A 16,021-nucleotide genomic window follows, 5' to 3' on the forward strand; every position below is an offset into this window, starting at 1 on the left:
TCTTCATTTTCTTACTTTTCTCCTCTTCAGCTGTTTGCATTCTTGCCTCTGAGGAGCAAAGTAACTGTTGCATTTCCTCCTCTCTTTCGTCTGTAAAGTGTTTGGTTTCAGTTTACCTTCGCTCTTTTCCTGGGAGATGGCAAAGGCTGTTTTTAGAGAGGGCTTGGAGGATTTGAAGCAGATGGGGGAAATAAATATATACATGTATATACACGCACACACATAGACATATGTATATATATATATATATATATATATATATATATATATATATATATATATATATATATATATATATATAAATATCTGGATAAATCAAGCAAGCGTGACATTCATCATGCAAACAGTGCAAGCAGTTAAAATGTGTTGCTCGAACTATGCACTGCGACTGTGATCCTGAGAAAAACACTGTGCACACAAAGACACACACCTCAGCAACACACTGCCTTTCATTTAAATGCAAAGCCCCTTAAAGGTAAAATAAAGGCTGAAAGAGAGGGCAAAACATAACCCAGACAAATGTGACACTTCCACACTTGTCTTCATGGTTTATTTTCTTTTTATCTCATTGTGCTCAGTCTTCATGCTGGATCAACAATTCTCTACACAGATTGTGTGTGTGTGTGTGTGTGTGTGTGTGTGTGTGTGTGTGTGTGTGTGTGTGTGTGTGTGTGTGTTTGTGTTTGTGTGTGTGTGTGTGTGTGTGTGTGTGTGTGTGTGTGTGTGTGTGTGTGTGTGTGTGTGTGTGTGTGTGTGTGTGTGTGCTTTCATGCTCCTCTTGTTTGACAAAACAATTCCTTTCTTGCTGTTTAATTTATTTTACCTGTGTGCTATAGATCTAATTCCAACTCACATTAAACCTCTTTTCCGGTGTTCCTTGTTTTATTTGGGCACTAATTAAAAACTTGTGAAGAGGTCACTCCAGGATTCCATCTTTTACTCAGAGTCTGGTTGCTGCAGTTGTTGTCACAGTTCAGGCACATTAAAGTGCTGTCCCCTCTAATGGTGTTTCCCTGGCCAGGCCACTGACTGAAACAAGCTTGGTCCAGGACATGGAAGGTATTCTTTAAAGCCATGGCCCCTCTCTCAGGCTATTTGCTGTCTATTAGAGCAGAGCCTTGCTTCTGAGGTCAACACATAGTTGGATACTGAGCATAAAGGCCTCTCATTATTGTCTAATTACACACTGTTGGCATCATATGCAGTCGGCAGTGCATTACTCAAATTTAGAGTGGGTTATTTTTACCCACTTGAGATTGTTGGCTTTACCAAGTGATTAGGATAGGGCCTTGTTGAATGTGGCTAACCACCTCTGGTCTCTGACTCACACTGATGCAGGTGCACACAGACTCAGACAGCCACTGCTTTACACACACACATGCCGTTTTGGTTAGTTAAAACAAGCACCCGATGTTTGTCAGTGTCGTCCCCTCACCCCAAAGCCCACACTGATAGCATAGGGCTCCACGCTACAATGGGCAACTGGTGAAAAGACCAGAGACATTCATTTGTATGGATTATTTCAACTGCTATTGTCTAAAAGCTGTGTTCATTGTGATCAATCTGAAAAAAAGAAAAGGTCAAATAAAAAAGCAATTACTAATAATGTTTGCTCTTGTCCTTGTATGAGATGGTTAAGCAATGGCTAGTCATGGATTTGATTTAATTTATCTTCTCCCAGGAGATAACATCACACCCAGTATTTTTGTTCTCTCAAGCATCTTTGTGGCCAATTTTTCCTTGTCAAATAGGATTGAATTGTGCCAGCTTTCTTTTTGAAAAGAAAAAAAACTGGCTTTTTCAATTGCATTCTTCTGTGTTAAATGCACATATGCAGCCACCTCATCCCCCCTGCATACACACACAGGCAGACTTTTTTTTTTTTTTTTTTGCTTTGGGCTAATGATTCTTCATTCATCACATTAGCTCAAATTTCGCCACACAAAAGATTACTGCTCTCGCTATGTTTTTTTTTCTCTTTTCTTTCTTTTTTGTAATTGCTCAGAGGCAAATAAATTGGCGCTTGAAATTATGTGTACTAATGCTTCTGAGATAAGATGTTGCACTCCACCCTTCAGCTAGATTTGCATTCAGAGGCCAATTTGAAGTCTCTTCAACACTGGCCTGTGGTTAGAGAGATATACTGTATGCTTCCCATTTGCTTAGTCAAATCAAGTTTGCTTAATTTGTCATTTATGGCTATTAGCTGGTAAATGCTCAGATTGAAACATAAAATGGCAGCAGCAAATGTGACCTCCCTGATGGTGCTTAGTTCACCAAGAAGAATAGTAAACAAACTTTTTAGAGCTGACTGATGCTTTGGAGTGGGTTCTTTAATGTCATTTTTCAGTGTCCCAATATGAAATGACAGACCAGGGAAGCTAATGATAAACTCTTTCAAAAAACTATTCCATCATCACTGTTTAATTGCAAGAGTACATATGATTGAATTTTTGATTTTTGTGACTTAATGCATCAATTGGCACAGTGGTGTATCAGGATCAAAGTTAGTAATTTTCCAATGTGCAGTCTTTCAAATTCAGGAATATCACAATCTAATCAGAAAAAGTCTTAACCATAACCTGCCGGCAGATATTTTCTTGGTGCTAAAGAGATTAAATATTAGGAAAAAATCAAATATGAAACTAAAAGAATCTGATGAATAAATAATGCGTGGAGTGTTTGTAGTTGTCTCAAGATCCATCTCAATACACTTGGATTTTTTTTTAATGATCTGGGATGTTACTGTTAATGCTTTGTGTGCAAAAATCAGTGCCAAAAAAACTCATTCAAATACATCAAGATGAATTATTTGTGAAATTATTTATTATTTGAAGAACACTCGATAAAATTAATTTTCATTTTCGATCACAGGGGGAATGTTTTACCCCATACTGGCTTTGCAGACCATTGGTATGCAGGAATATGCCAAGGCTTTTTTCTGTTCGTATCTAACTAGTTGCCTCAAGGCAGATATTAATTAAAAAGATAGCAGAGGTACTCTCCTTAAAAACACAATTTCTAGCTCAGCAGCATGCAATGCCGTCTCATTTGCACCAGTGGCTCTCTTTAAAACTACTGTATACCTTCAAGCAAATAACAGCTTGTCCCCTTACATATCAGTCACTTTCGTTCACAGTCTCTCAGAACTTAACAGATCACAAAACCTATTATAGAAACTGTGACCAGGTTTGAAATACTAAGGGCCTGATTTACTAAAGGTTTGCGTGTGTAAAAACGTGTGCAAACTTGACATAAAATGTGCAAGCTGATCTACTAACGCAGCGCACTGAGGTTTGCGTCTTTCAACTGTGCAAGATAGTACGCGCTGTCCATTTAGTACGTTTGCCATAATGAATATGTAATATGGGGCGTTTCAACCCCAGTGCGCAAAATACAGGGAGAACATGCAAATATGTTATTTAGCACGCGCATTGCGATTTACCAAATCTATAGGTATTATTTCTGACGCTTACTGCGTCTATAAATAATACCTTTGAAGGGCAGGTATTAACCGGCTGCGCACTGGGCACAGATGACTTGTGTCACTGAAGAGGAGGAGACGGTGGTACAATGACAGAATACGCACAGGATGGAGTTTTTCCACCTGTGTTAATAATTTTGGAGTGGAATATTTTTGGTTTTACTAACAGCATTGACTTCGTCGCAAATACTCTCCCATATGTCGTTTTTCTGGTAATATTTATTTTGTTATAACTCAATATATTTGTTAATCTCTTCCACTAGAACCTGATCAAATTTCATTTTGCGCTTGCAGCTTTCTGCTCGTCCAAACTCTCCATAAAGACACGCAAACCCCTCATTTAAATACTGCTGTATCCACCCCGTTGCACCTGTTTTCATTTACGCAATTATTCTTAGTAGATCACCCGCAAAACGCACGCAAACAGCACGCGCAACCTATTGAACCGTGCACGCAATTTAGTAGCCACTATTTGGGATCTTAGTAAATCAGGCCCTAAGAGTACAGAAGACTGTGGTAGATAGAGAGACAATAAGTAAACAATATGACCACACTTGAGCTAAGACACAACCTGGACTAATACATTAGAATTTTATATGTCTGACAACAAATTAGATTTTTGGCAATATGCATCAATCATAATTACCATAATAACACTATATATGTGTGTTTGTATTAAAAAATGCATGCAGTTTTGGTGGATGCTTTATTCTACTATATATTTATTAGTTTACTCTCCGGGTAATTGAGTTGGAGATTTCAGAGTAACAATATATAGAAAAATCATATTTCTGCATTGTAATCAAGGCCCTTGATCCAATAACTGTGCAAATGGGATTTAATCAAGTACTGTTCTGTATTGAGCTGGCTAAAAGGGCAAATGGAGAGGAGATCTTTTCAACATAGAAGAGAAGGTATTCATCATATTCCATTGTTAAAGGACAAGGGTTCTCCTTTCATTTGTGGTAGTTCGAGAAGGTGCGCAAATTGAAATATGTGTGTATGATTGTGCAAAAGAGTGTGTGTGTGTGTGTGTATATGTATGGTTGCGTAAAAGAGACAAGAGAGACGCCGAGGTTGGATATGTGAATGTACATCTCATGAAACGAACAGTCATGCGTGGCAACTTGGATTTGATACCGCCGACAAAAACAGAAACACAGTAGGTTTCTATGGTCACGGTGCCTGAGTGGGTGTTTAAGAGGATCACTTTTCATCAAACAAGATATGATGGCACACACAATTATGGCAAACAACGTCACATGCCTAAATAACAATGCATGGCACTACTCTATGAATGTGCTATGGTGATAAGAGTTTTTGTGAGGCTATATGTAAATGTTACTTCAGTCTATTAAAAATCCTTCCTTGTCTGAAAAAAAGCCATGCTTAAGCCCGCAGGAAAACTGTATATATTTTTGAGGACAAATGTCACACAATATCAGCTGTTGGTCTTATACATACAGTATGTGAAATCAATAACATCTTGTGATGCTTGTTATATGGTGACTGCCTTGCTGAGAATGTCACCCCTGTCGGCATCTCCTCCTATCATCTGAGATACTGTCTAATTCAAAATTAGTGAATATTATTCTGGCCCTGAGGTTGATATTGCAAGAGAAACATATAAAAAAGGACAACTTTTTACTTGGCAGAAATATATTAAGAATGAATACAGGATGAAGAGACAAAAACAGCAATTAACATTATGTTTATTACATTCAGTCATTTGTGGAACTTGTGACTGCACATTCAAGCCCTCCTTCCCAGTCACCTCAAAGAGAAGCAGTGTGTTAAATGTTCAAGTGTTTCTCACCCGAAGCTGAATAGTAAGCAGCGCAGTAATGGCTCCAGACAGCTTCTGTGAAGGGGCCAGCTCACATCAGTGAGGGAAAATGCTAGATGAAAAGGTCAATAAGCAACACGGGAAACTTAATATGAAGTAGACATATGAATTCCATCACATGGATTAGTGCCCCTGGCAAAGTGCAGGACTGACTGACACTACTGAATCAATTCATAAATATCCAGTGTCGAGTGTGTAAGACACCTGAGAGCTAAGAGGACCTTTCACTAAATGCCACCTGGAGTTTTAAAACAATTTTATGCACCTATTTTTTCCTGCTACTAGTGAATTTTGGAATCACTTTGAGTCTTTTCAGTCAGCATAAATACTGTATAGCCAGATATCTCTTGAGTCTGTGCACCTGCATTCCTAGTCTCTTGCCATGTGTCACTGATGTTTCTTCCTCAGATTTTCCAGGTTATTAGTCATATATTTTGATTTTATTTTCTGTATTTTAGCTATTTTAACTGCGTTAGCTGGTTCGTTATCAAATGCAATCATAAATGTTCATAAATGCTTTCATTTTCTTGTGCAGGTTGATTGAATATAAAGGCAAGACAATAAGGACAACATTAACAGTTTGGAACATTGTGAGCATAATGAGACATTTCATTTGTTGCTTAGGTATAATGTGCTTGGATCAGTTATTTTAAAAGTCAGTACTTTTTGTTAGACTTTGACAACTTGCTACAGAGGCTGTCACAGAGATGATGTATTGGATGAAAGAGAAGACAGATACCTAAATGGCTGTACGATAACAACAGGATGTGATTTGGACAGAATGTCAGTGGGGAACAGGAAGGTCAATATTACGGTAACAGAATATGACCTTGGGGACAAACTCCTTAGCATTGAAGCTGTTCTCCTTTGGCAGAGCTGCCACATTGATCTTTGTTCTAATATCAATTAGCTACCATTAGCTTTGCGACAATGTCATTTTGACAACATTCTTTGGGATATATCCTAAGTTACCTATTTTGTCTACCTTAAGAATTGTATTACAAGAAAGCTTGCATAAGAGAGATACTTGAAAAAATCCTCACGTTAGTGTTTGAAGCATGGGTTAAAGATTATAAATATTACTATGACTATTAACATTTCCATGACATTACCTCATATTAAAAAGTTCCTCCAGGAGAACAGTCAATATCCCACCTAAGGTCAATGCAACCCAATAAGCAGAATATGTTCAGTGTTGAATTGAAACTATTCAAATAAGTATGCATGCAGGAATGTGAACACACACACGCACATGCACACTCACCAATTACTTTTGCTACATGATAGGAAAAGTAAATTGTAAAGTGGGGCAGATAATTAAATTTACCTTAATAGCTTGTGCTCTCTATCTGCCATATTGACTCTCTTTGTTAAAAAAAGAACCTAAATGACATTTTCAAGCTATTATGGGATTCAATGCTAGGAGTTCTGTCTGTTCAGCATTTCTCGTCATCAGCACTGCTGTCCTCAGACAGACACAGTGGTGGAGAAATATACATCACAACATTATCAGGCGATCTATAGATTATGTCTATACAAGATAGTGGTTGTATTATACTGCAAGAAATGCATAGACTCTCCATTACTCTTTAGTTGCTATTTGATTATTTTATTTTTTTATGCTACAATAAACATTTTTATATAGCAAAACCTGATGTTTGCTACTTTAAATTTAAAAAAAAAAAAAAAAATTGCTGTATAATCTCAGTAAACTGCTATTATGTTTAAAGGATGAGACTGTATATTTTCTATATTATTCTTGTTGTCAACAGATCTCCATAACCAACAATTAACTCCTCCTATCCCATTTTGACTTAGTACTGAAGTACAGAAATGTATAATGTAGCTCAAATTCAAGAGGTTGTGTTCCTGTGCATGGACAGTGGCATCTACCATACAAGGAACCTCTTGGAAGTGTTACAATCCTATCGCTGTTATTATTGTTTGGAGCCATTTCTAAATGCACTACAATAATCACACTCTTCAAGGACAAGGTAACATGTTATGCAGTGCAACAGTGTGACTCACTGATGTGTTTTTAATAGTTTTTGAACAACAATGGAGGTATATGGCACAAAGGAATAATATGATGTACCTCTTAATAAAGGCAAAGTACTTGTAAGTAAGATGAGTTCATTGTTGGTTTGCTCTGCATATTAAATTTGTTGACAATGAGAAAAATATAGAAAATTGTCAGCCTTATCTTTTTATCTTTTATCTTAGTTTTTTTGTTAATCAGCTGTAGCAACCTTATGGTGACACACTGAGAGTGTACTTGCATGGAGAAGGCTTCCACAAGGATAATATTTAACTTTGATGGCTACTGACTATGGCCTTGGGAGTCAATTGACCACAATGAAACTCTGTGAGACATTTGTCTGTTGGCACCTGTTCAAAGACTCAGTCTTGGTCAAACTGCAGGCTTTTGTATAGCATAGTATGTACAACAACGGCAACTGGCAACTTTTAATGGGATCAAAGCCTCATGCTTCTGCCTCCCTCCCTTTGTTTTCAAAGTTTATGTATCTCCAGTATGAACACAGCAGTGGGTATCATGCAGCAACGTCGGCCCCTCTCTGAACTCAGACACGGCTGACAAAGGCGATTAAACCCTCTGACGGCGTGGCTGCATATGATTAGACCATCCTTTAGCGTTTTGAACCCCCACCACTACATCCAACTATTCCCCAAACTTATACACTGAAACACTAACAAAAAATGAATACACAGTCCACATCAATGACGAGTTAGGAATGGAACGATCAAATACGAATCAGCAAGGGAAAAACAAACAAAGAGCTGCTAAATAAGCCGGGCGACAGATGAGGCCTTTTTCCTCAGCTAATGGCTAGTGCAAATAGAATGGGCCTTAAGGGATTTAAAGGGCTGCGGCTGACAGTTAAAGCAGTCTAAAGCTGATCTACAACAAAGTGAGAATGTGATGCATCTGCACAGCACCAACCTAGACGGGATGAGAAGGTGTAAATAACAGGCACTCCCCAGAGATGTGTACCACATAACACAAAGACTCCCTGGTTCGGGTGTTTGATTTGTTTGAATGCTATCTGACATTTACCTAACCAGCTGCAGGGAAATTATCTTTAAGGATTCTCAATTTGGCTCAAAAATGGCTGTAGCCTGTCTGTCTCCATACAATGTGGCACTCCACAAATCAGTATACTGCATACAGACTAGAAAGTACATTATGTGCTATTTACCTTGTTCTTTGTATGAAGCAAAAATGTAACTTTATATTCAAGATAATAACTTAGACACTCTAGATGAGTTTTTTGACTCACAATGAAATCATACTAGCCTTAGGTTATCCAGGAAAAAACAGTGTTCCATTTCCATTTATGTCTCTTTCTTTTCTTATCTGGTCCAACATCTCTGCCATCATATCTCCGTTACCTTAATGGAAAACAAAAGAGATTCCCTTCTAATGTTTCTCCCCTTCAGATATACTGCCCTTTTTCTGCCTCTCTCTTCTCTCCCTTCCTCTGACCACCCAGAATATCACTGTAAGTGACGTGCATGTTTGTGTAGCTGTGCATGCATCTGGGCTAGTGTTACAGCTCAAATCACAGCCCAGTGAACACCCTGTTTTCAAGTGGCAGTTGAGTGGCAGAAAGACAGTGACAGTGCTGTTTCAGATCCACTGTCCGTGTGACACAGTCTGCTTGACACCAGTTTACAATAAGGTGTCACATTGTACATCTAAAGGATATACAGTTGGACAAATTGGTTGGGTTGAATAACTTCTTTTTTGTCAGGACATTGTGTAGATCATGACTGATTTATGAAATACACTGTCGCCCATAAAGTTGGAATAAAATATTTGTTACATCTTTCCATGAAATGATTGTGACAATGTGATTAATTCTTGATATATAAAGTGTATATCTGTCAAAACTTTATTAATCAATCTCTTCAAAACATACCACAATGAAAATTTAAAGAGGAATAAACAGAGGATTGTGTCTGAAAACAAAATGATTCCAACTTTATGTGTGACAGTGTAAATTGACTGCTCAACAGATTAAGCAATTGATTAAATGATTGATTCCAGCTTTGTGCACTCAAGGTACTCAGTTTTACATACATTTCAAATATTACAAAATAATTGGAATGTAGCCTGGTACAGAAAATGGTTTTGGTCTCTATAGCTACTTTACTAATTAATTTCAACTGCACAGGGAGTGAATTTTTATATAACTCAACCGTTCAGATTTCATGAAGAATTAAAGTAAGTTATGAGTAATTAATGACATGATCGCTTTGAGTGACAGGTAGGTGCCGTCACAGAGAAGTCACTACTATGCCGAACGTGTTGTTTATGTAACACAATCATGGTTTAACCCCAGTATAGCTAGGCGTTACTGTCACTATTTCAGTGTGTTTTAAGTTCATGAACCTTAACTGCAATATTTTGGTTGCCTATAAAAATCTTGTTCTGGGTTTGGTTGTACTAAGACCCCGTAAGGAGGCAGATTTTGTCAGTTTTTTAGTTTCTGTTGTTTACATTTTGTTTTGGTGGTTTTAAGTCTTTTTTTTTTTGCTAGTCAAAATTAGCATTAGCATTAGCATTATCACAGATTATTATAGACTGTAAATGCACAGTACTAACCAAGCTAGCAGCTAGCGTCAGGGTCAGCTCCACCCTCTCACCAAAATATGGCCAGTTCCAGTTCCAAAATCCAAGATGGCGTTGGTCAAAATGCAAAGGCAGTCAAAGGCTTCAAAATGGAATACCACAAACATCATCCTTTTTTTAGAGTTTATGGTAAAAAAAAACAACAATAAGCTACAATGCCGCTAGCAGTAGATCGATCATTTTCTCATAACATGTTATGGTAACCATCTTGGTACTGGAACTGCATTTGCAGTTGTTTTTGTCTGGTCTCGATATGAGGCCAATATGTTATTGTACCATTCTGCTAATTCAGAAACAGAAAAAGTAATTAGTTTTTCATCCATCTTTCAGTTCAAGTAGGGATCAACAGCAATTGGCTGCACTCACAAAGGTTCAAAAAATTTGAACTTTTTGCACATCCCCCACTCTGCTCAGTGCACTGCAGACATCCACACAGAGTAATTCCAACACATCACATACACAAGAATGGAGGAGATGCATGAGAATATGCCACAACAGAGAAGGTTTGGGAGGAGAGTTGGTCACACCAACTGTGAGCCTTTGACACCGGAATTTGGCTTCCTGTTCCCTACCAGCAGTAAAGGTTGGTTCTTTCATCCATGAAAATAATAACTTTTTCTAACCTTACCATCACCATAATCTTTTCCTTTCCTAATTTTATTGTGCTGAATTGTTTTATCTTGATTTTCCCATGTGCAGCGCTTCATAACTATTTTGTGATTGGCTTTATAAATAAAGTTTAATAATATTATTATTGATACCATAGTTTTAGTTGCCTCACCAGACACCAAACAAATAGATAGTAGGTCTGAAAATATTATTATACATAGTGTTTGTGTGTTTTTTATGGGTTATTGTGGAAGTCCCTGATAAATAATCTATTTTTTGTTTTGTAGAGTATGAGGACTTTTTGAAGCCCCAGTGTCATGTTTCAGCTTTTTAGAAAAAACAGACAGAATTAAAGCCGCAAGCGGTGATGGCGGGCCCTCGCTCACCCATGCCACCGCGGGGCCTGAGGCATGGCGGGGCTGTGGCGTGAAGCAGAAAGTGAGAAAAAACCTGGAAGGAGGCCAAAAATGCAATATTTCGTTCATCCAGTAGGGGGCAGTCACAGGTAGTTACACATATGGTCTGGTGTGGTCTGGTGTGTTCAGGGTGGCCACTCATCAGTCATGTGAAGTTTGGAGTGAATTGGACAAAGCATGAAGGAGTTATGAGAGGTTGATGGTTCATCCACCAGGGGGCAGTAGAGTGTAACAAAACACAAGCGGTTGCATTCAAGGTGGGACAGTGATTACAAATGTGAAGTTTTGTGGAAATCGCACAATGATGATGTAAAATATGGCACTTCCTGTTTCCACTAGGGGGCGACACGAGTGAGATCGCCTATGAGCGAATGGAAACGTTGAGGTCGGCACCCTGGACCTGTGTACCAATTTTCATGATGATACGAGTTCAATAAAGCCATCAAAAAGCCAAACGTATTTTCATGGCGAGGAATTGATGGTCGCTGCGTCGCCACACGGACGCCATTACTCGTAGCTTCACAGTCTTCATAATGTAGCTTCCCCAACTGGTTCTGAATGAAGTTGATGGGGCAAAGTATGTAATTTTAATGAATCTTAGTTAACTTCCTGTTACCACCAGGGGGCGCTATGAGTAACGTGGGAAGTTAATATATCGGGACGTTCAGGGCGGAGCCATCATCATGTCCAGCAAGTTTGAAGCTGATTGGATGAAGTATGTGGGCGTGAGAGCCACTCGTATGTACATGGCGAGCACGCCAAAGTTAGTTGAGCCCTGGCAGACACGCCCTTTGACCTACGGATGCGCAGAGCACAACTTAAGCTCAGCTAGGTCTGGAGATGTTGCGTACCTAATTTGAACTTGATCGGGCAAACGCTGTGGGAGGAGTTAATTTTAGGCGGGAAAAATCAAAACCAAAATGGCCGACTTCCTGTTGGGTTGAGGTCATGAGGTCAAGAGGCTTTTTTGCATATGTGGGTATAATACATATGTGTACCGAATTTTGTGAGCATAGGACAAAGTTAGCAAAATTCCCTATGGGCATTTTTGGACTTTGTAGGGGGCGCTATTCCGCCATTCTGCGTCGACCATGTGCGACCACCCAAAAATATCGAATTTCGGATGAGGCCGGACGTCCGTGCAAAAGTATAAGCATTTTCGCATTTGGGAAAGGGGCGAAATTGGGGCACGAAATGTCGGAAGAATAATAATATTAATAATAATAATAATAATAAACATTACAATTTCAATAGGGCTTTCGCCAGGCGACTTGCAGTCGCCGCTCGGGCCCTAATAATAATAAATAATAATAATAAACATTACAATTTCAATATAGCATTTTTCCCCGGGGGTCTTCCATACCACATGATTACTTGATTACTTTATTACTTTGGGGTCACTTGCACTTTGGGGTCACTTGCACGTTGGGGCATGAACGAATTTCAATAGGGCTTTCGCCAGGCGACTTAATAAACATCATGCAATAATACGTTTTCAAGCAGAGGATAGTGAAACAGAGACCAGCTTTAAAAGGAGACAAGATGGCTCGCTATAACAGAATAACTCCAGCTTTTATAGTCCATTTACAATAAAGGTAACCTAAGATCTTTTTTCTGTCTTAGCCTAAAGAAAACACAACAACAAACTAATGGAAAGAGATATAAAAAATGATAATGTGTACTACTAAATGCATTAAAAATACATTTTCATGGTGTAACAAACCATGAGTTCAACTAAAGTGAAAAAATGCATAATGCACTTATCAGGCTGACCATTTCAACACCTTCCAAAGTCATTTTCACATGCAAAAACTCTTTGAAGGGCCAGATGGTTCAGCCCTGTTGTACATGAACCGTTAAATTTTAAAAGGTTGAGATGGTGCCACGGGTGGCAAAGCTGCATCTGGCATGGTATTGAGAGGCCTGTGTGATATCTAGACCACGTCCATTCCTGATGGCATCGTCCAGGACCATTGGGGCACAGACTGATGCCCGATGATGACTTGCAGGGTCGTATGAAGAATGCCAAATGCCTACAAAATGTCAAATAAAAGGGATAGATTATTTATTCATGAATACAAGATATTCCAAGACATAATATACCTAATTTGGCTTAATTTTAGTTAAAATATTCCATTTCAGGCAGATTATTTGGGTAAACAAAATCTTTCTGTTTATGCTGTATTTGTACAGCTCTTTAAATTGCCTTTCACTGTGATGAAACCCTGTTATACATTGTTCTAACAGTGTTTACAAGACTCCATATCACAGTTATTGCTTTTTATGAGGCCTAGTTTTCTTCTCGCAAGGAGCAATTACTGTTTATCATGATTTTTTTTCTCCCATTACTGAAATATTTTAACTGATTACTGCTATAAGCTTGTATGCATGTCAAACGCATACAATATCAGATATACTGGATAATTCAGTAACAGCAAATGATACTAAAATGACCATAAAACTGCTTTAACAAGGTGACGATTTATAAGGAAGGAAAAAATGAAACAACTCAACATATTTGGTCCTTTCAGTAGTCAGCTTGTCCAAATGTATTGACCTAAATTCAACCTGGAGTCTGTCTTGGATCAAGAGAGCTGGGTTGATGTCATTAATCCTGCTGATATCGTGGATTCCATTACATCATTGGATCACATTCACATTTTCCATGTCACAGTTGGTCACAGGGTAAGAGAAGAGAAGAGTTATTATTATTATTATTATTATTATTATTATTATTGTTATTATTTAGGCTAAATTGAAATCTCATTGTTAACATAAAATGAATATGAAATTATCTTATTGTTGGCAAAAACATAACCTTATGTAAGTATTATCAAAGCATTAGTTTTATTACACTGTCAATACACAAATTGAATACAAATATCAGAAACAACTCCTGCTACCTCAAAAAATGTACACACCCCACTGTGAACAGTTTATATTTGACGTTACCCTTGGTAGAAAATTGTTCTTGATGCAATCTGTTGACAGCAAGGTCTGTGGCTTAGTAACTTAATTCGTAGTAAGGTTGTTTAATTTTTGCAATACAATGTTTTGATGCACCAAAATACAAAATTCCTTTCCTCCATTGAATTGGGGTGGCAGCATAATTCTCAATGACAGAGATCTCATAACCTTGGCAAACACAACCAAAACTGTCTGCATGGTTAGGTAACTTTTGGAAAAGGTGGGGAATTATGTTTATTTGTGATTCAGTTATGCACCTGTATTCCAGTGAATCAATTGTTTGGCACATTTAACCAAATACAAGGTACTGCAAATATGAGAGGAAAGCAGGACTTCCCCCTGGAGAGCAGACAGCACTCAACAGACGACTGCTTGTTGTCACACATAGGTTATGTAGGCCAGGATATGTAGACTGGCGAGTACAAAGGAGAGCACTCAGCACCACCCCTTTAAAAACTGTTCATAAATACTGCAGAATGACGCTTTGTCTTTCTGCTGCACTGAACCTACCCTTGCTTACAAGACAGCTGTGCCTTGGCAATGTGTTTCCCAGCTGTACACAGCATAGACCCTGACAGGCCTCATATATTCTGATGTATTATTGTTAATGTTTAAATGCTTTTACTGCCAGGCCAATAAAAAAACAAGGTAATGTACTTCGCTACTAGCAAGAGATGAAGAAATAGAAAAAAAGGAAAAAACAGGGGGTATGACGCTTATTTGGAGATATAAGTTGGAATATGATTGAACAGACTGCACAGACCAACAAATCTGACGTCTTTACTTGTAATGCATTTGCAGATATTATTTATCTAGTTTGCACAGCTGACAGTGTAAAGCTTTGCATGTACAGTAAGGCTCTACAGTGGAAGTGATGATGTTGTGCTAAGCTCTTTAAGGTCACAGCAGTTTTCAAACAGCAGAGCAGGTGAATTACTCACCAGACACACCTGATTAAAAACTTAAACCTCTTTGCAGGAGATGTTGCTTCGTTAGAAACGGTGTAATTTAAAAAAAAATAGGGTCTACTTTTGACAGGTGTTGGGGAGGTTTGCATTTCAGTACGAAGCCTGACACTTGTTTACATAGTAAGTTCAAAGCTGTCCAGCTTACAACCTGATATAGCTGCTTATTTGGATGAAAAGTAAGACCCTGTAAAAACCTTTATTTGCATAAAACCTTTGATTTAACACAGATGAATGCACAGGAGAAAGCAACAGCCGCTTTGTTGAGATTAGAAGAGTTTATTTGTCACATTAGTCAGAATTACCTGTGTTGTTTTCAGCTGTGTGGAATAGGAGTGCAGAGGAGGCATAGGGAGCAGAAAGGTGAAAGAGAAGCACAGCGTGTTGCCTCATAAGATGCTCCCTCACCTTCTCCTACAAATAATAACTAGCTTGGCACACTGTGATCCACAGGAGAGAGGAAAATCTCCCTTTGCTTTTGCTTCGTGCTTCCTAGGAGGGCTTGATGTGTCGGAGAGGAACCCAAGCAGCTCTGTTGGACTGAGCCTCTTCTCCCCTCAGTATGGTGGCTGGAAGGATGTCTACTGACAGCTGGAGATCTGTTGTGATGAAGGAGAGCTGTGGAGTTAGATAAACTGCCAACTGATGTCTGCTTTAGAGGGGACTGGGATCTGTGATACAGGCACTCATGCAAAAAGACTGAACTAGATGGAGAGCGAGGCGAAGAAAGAGATGAAAGTTATGGCAGGATCATGTTGACCATATGTTTTCTTGCCTTCTGGTGTAACCTCTGCCTCTCCCTGTTGATTAGCTGGCTTATCTCTCACTGTACGGAAATCATAGAGGTCATATTGTCATAAATCCTCCATGTAAACAAAACGGAGGTGGGGGAAGGGGCAGATAATAACCAGTCTTTTTCACAAGTCCTAATGCTTGTTTCTCTCTTTGGCATGTTTATCATGAACAGATGCTAGAACAGATGAACATGACATTGAAGAGGTCAAGCTATGTTGGCCTCTTTTGACCAACATGAATAACTACCAATGTTGTAAATTATGTTTTTGTTGCCTGAATGTTTTT

General features: G+C 38.6%; 1 long non-coding RNA gene across 1 annotated transcript in view; it reads right to left on the bottom strand.

Annotated features, from left to right (window-relative positions):
• Positions 1–3,225: 3,225 nt before the first annotated feature.
• The window catches only part of LOC133991015 (uncharacterized), a 558,552-nt gene continuing 545,756 nt past the window's right edge, over positions 3,226–16,021 (bottom strand). Inside the window, exon 3 of the long non-coding RNA XR_009927000.1 lies at positions 3,226–3,302. This is a non-coding gene — a long non-coding RNA (uncharacterized LOC133991015). The remainder of the gene's footprint in view (positions 3,303–16,021) is intronic.

Source organism: Scomber scombrus, chromosome 1, assembly GCF_963691925.1.
Source record: "Scomber scombrus chromosome 1, fScoSco1.1, whole genome shotgun sequence".
In the NCBI taxonomy this organism is placed as follows: domain Eukaryota; kingdom Metazoa; phylum Chordata; class Actinopteri; order Scombriformes; family Scombridae; genus Scomber; species Scomber scombrus.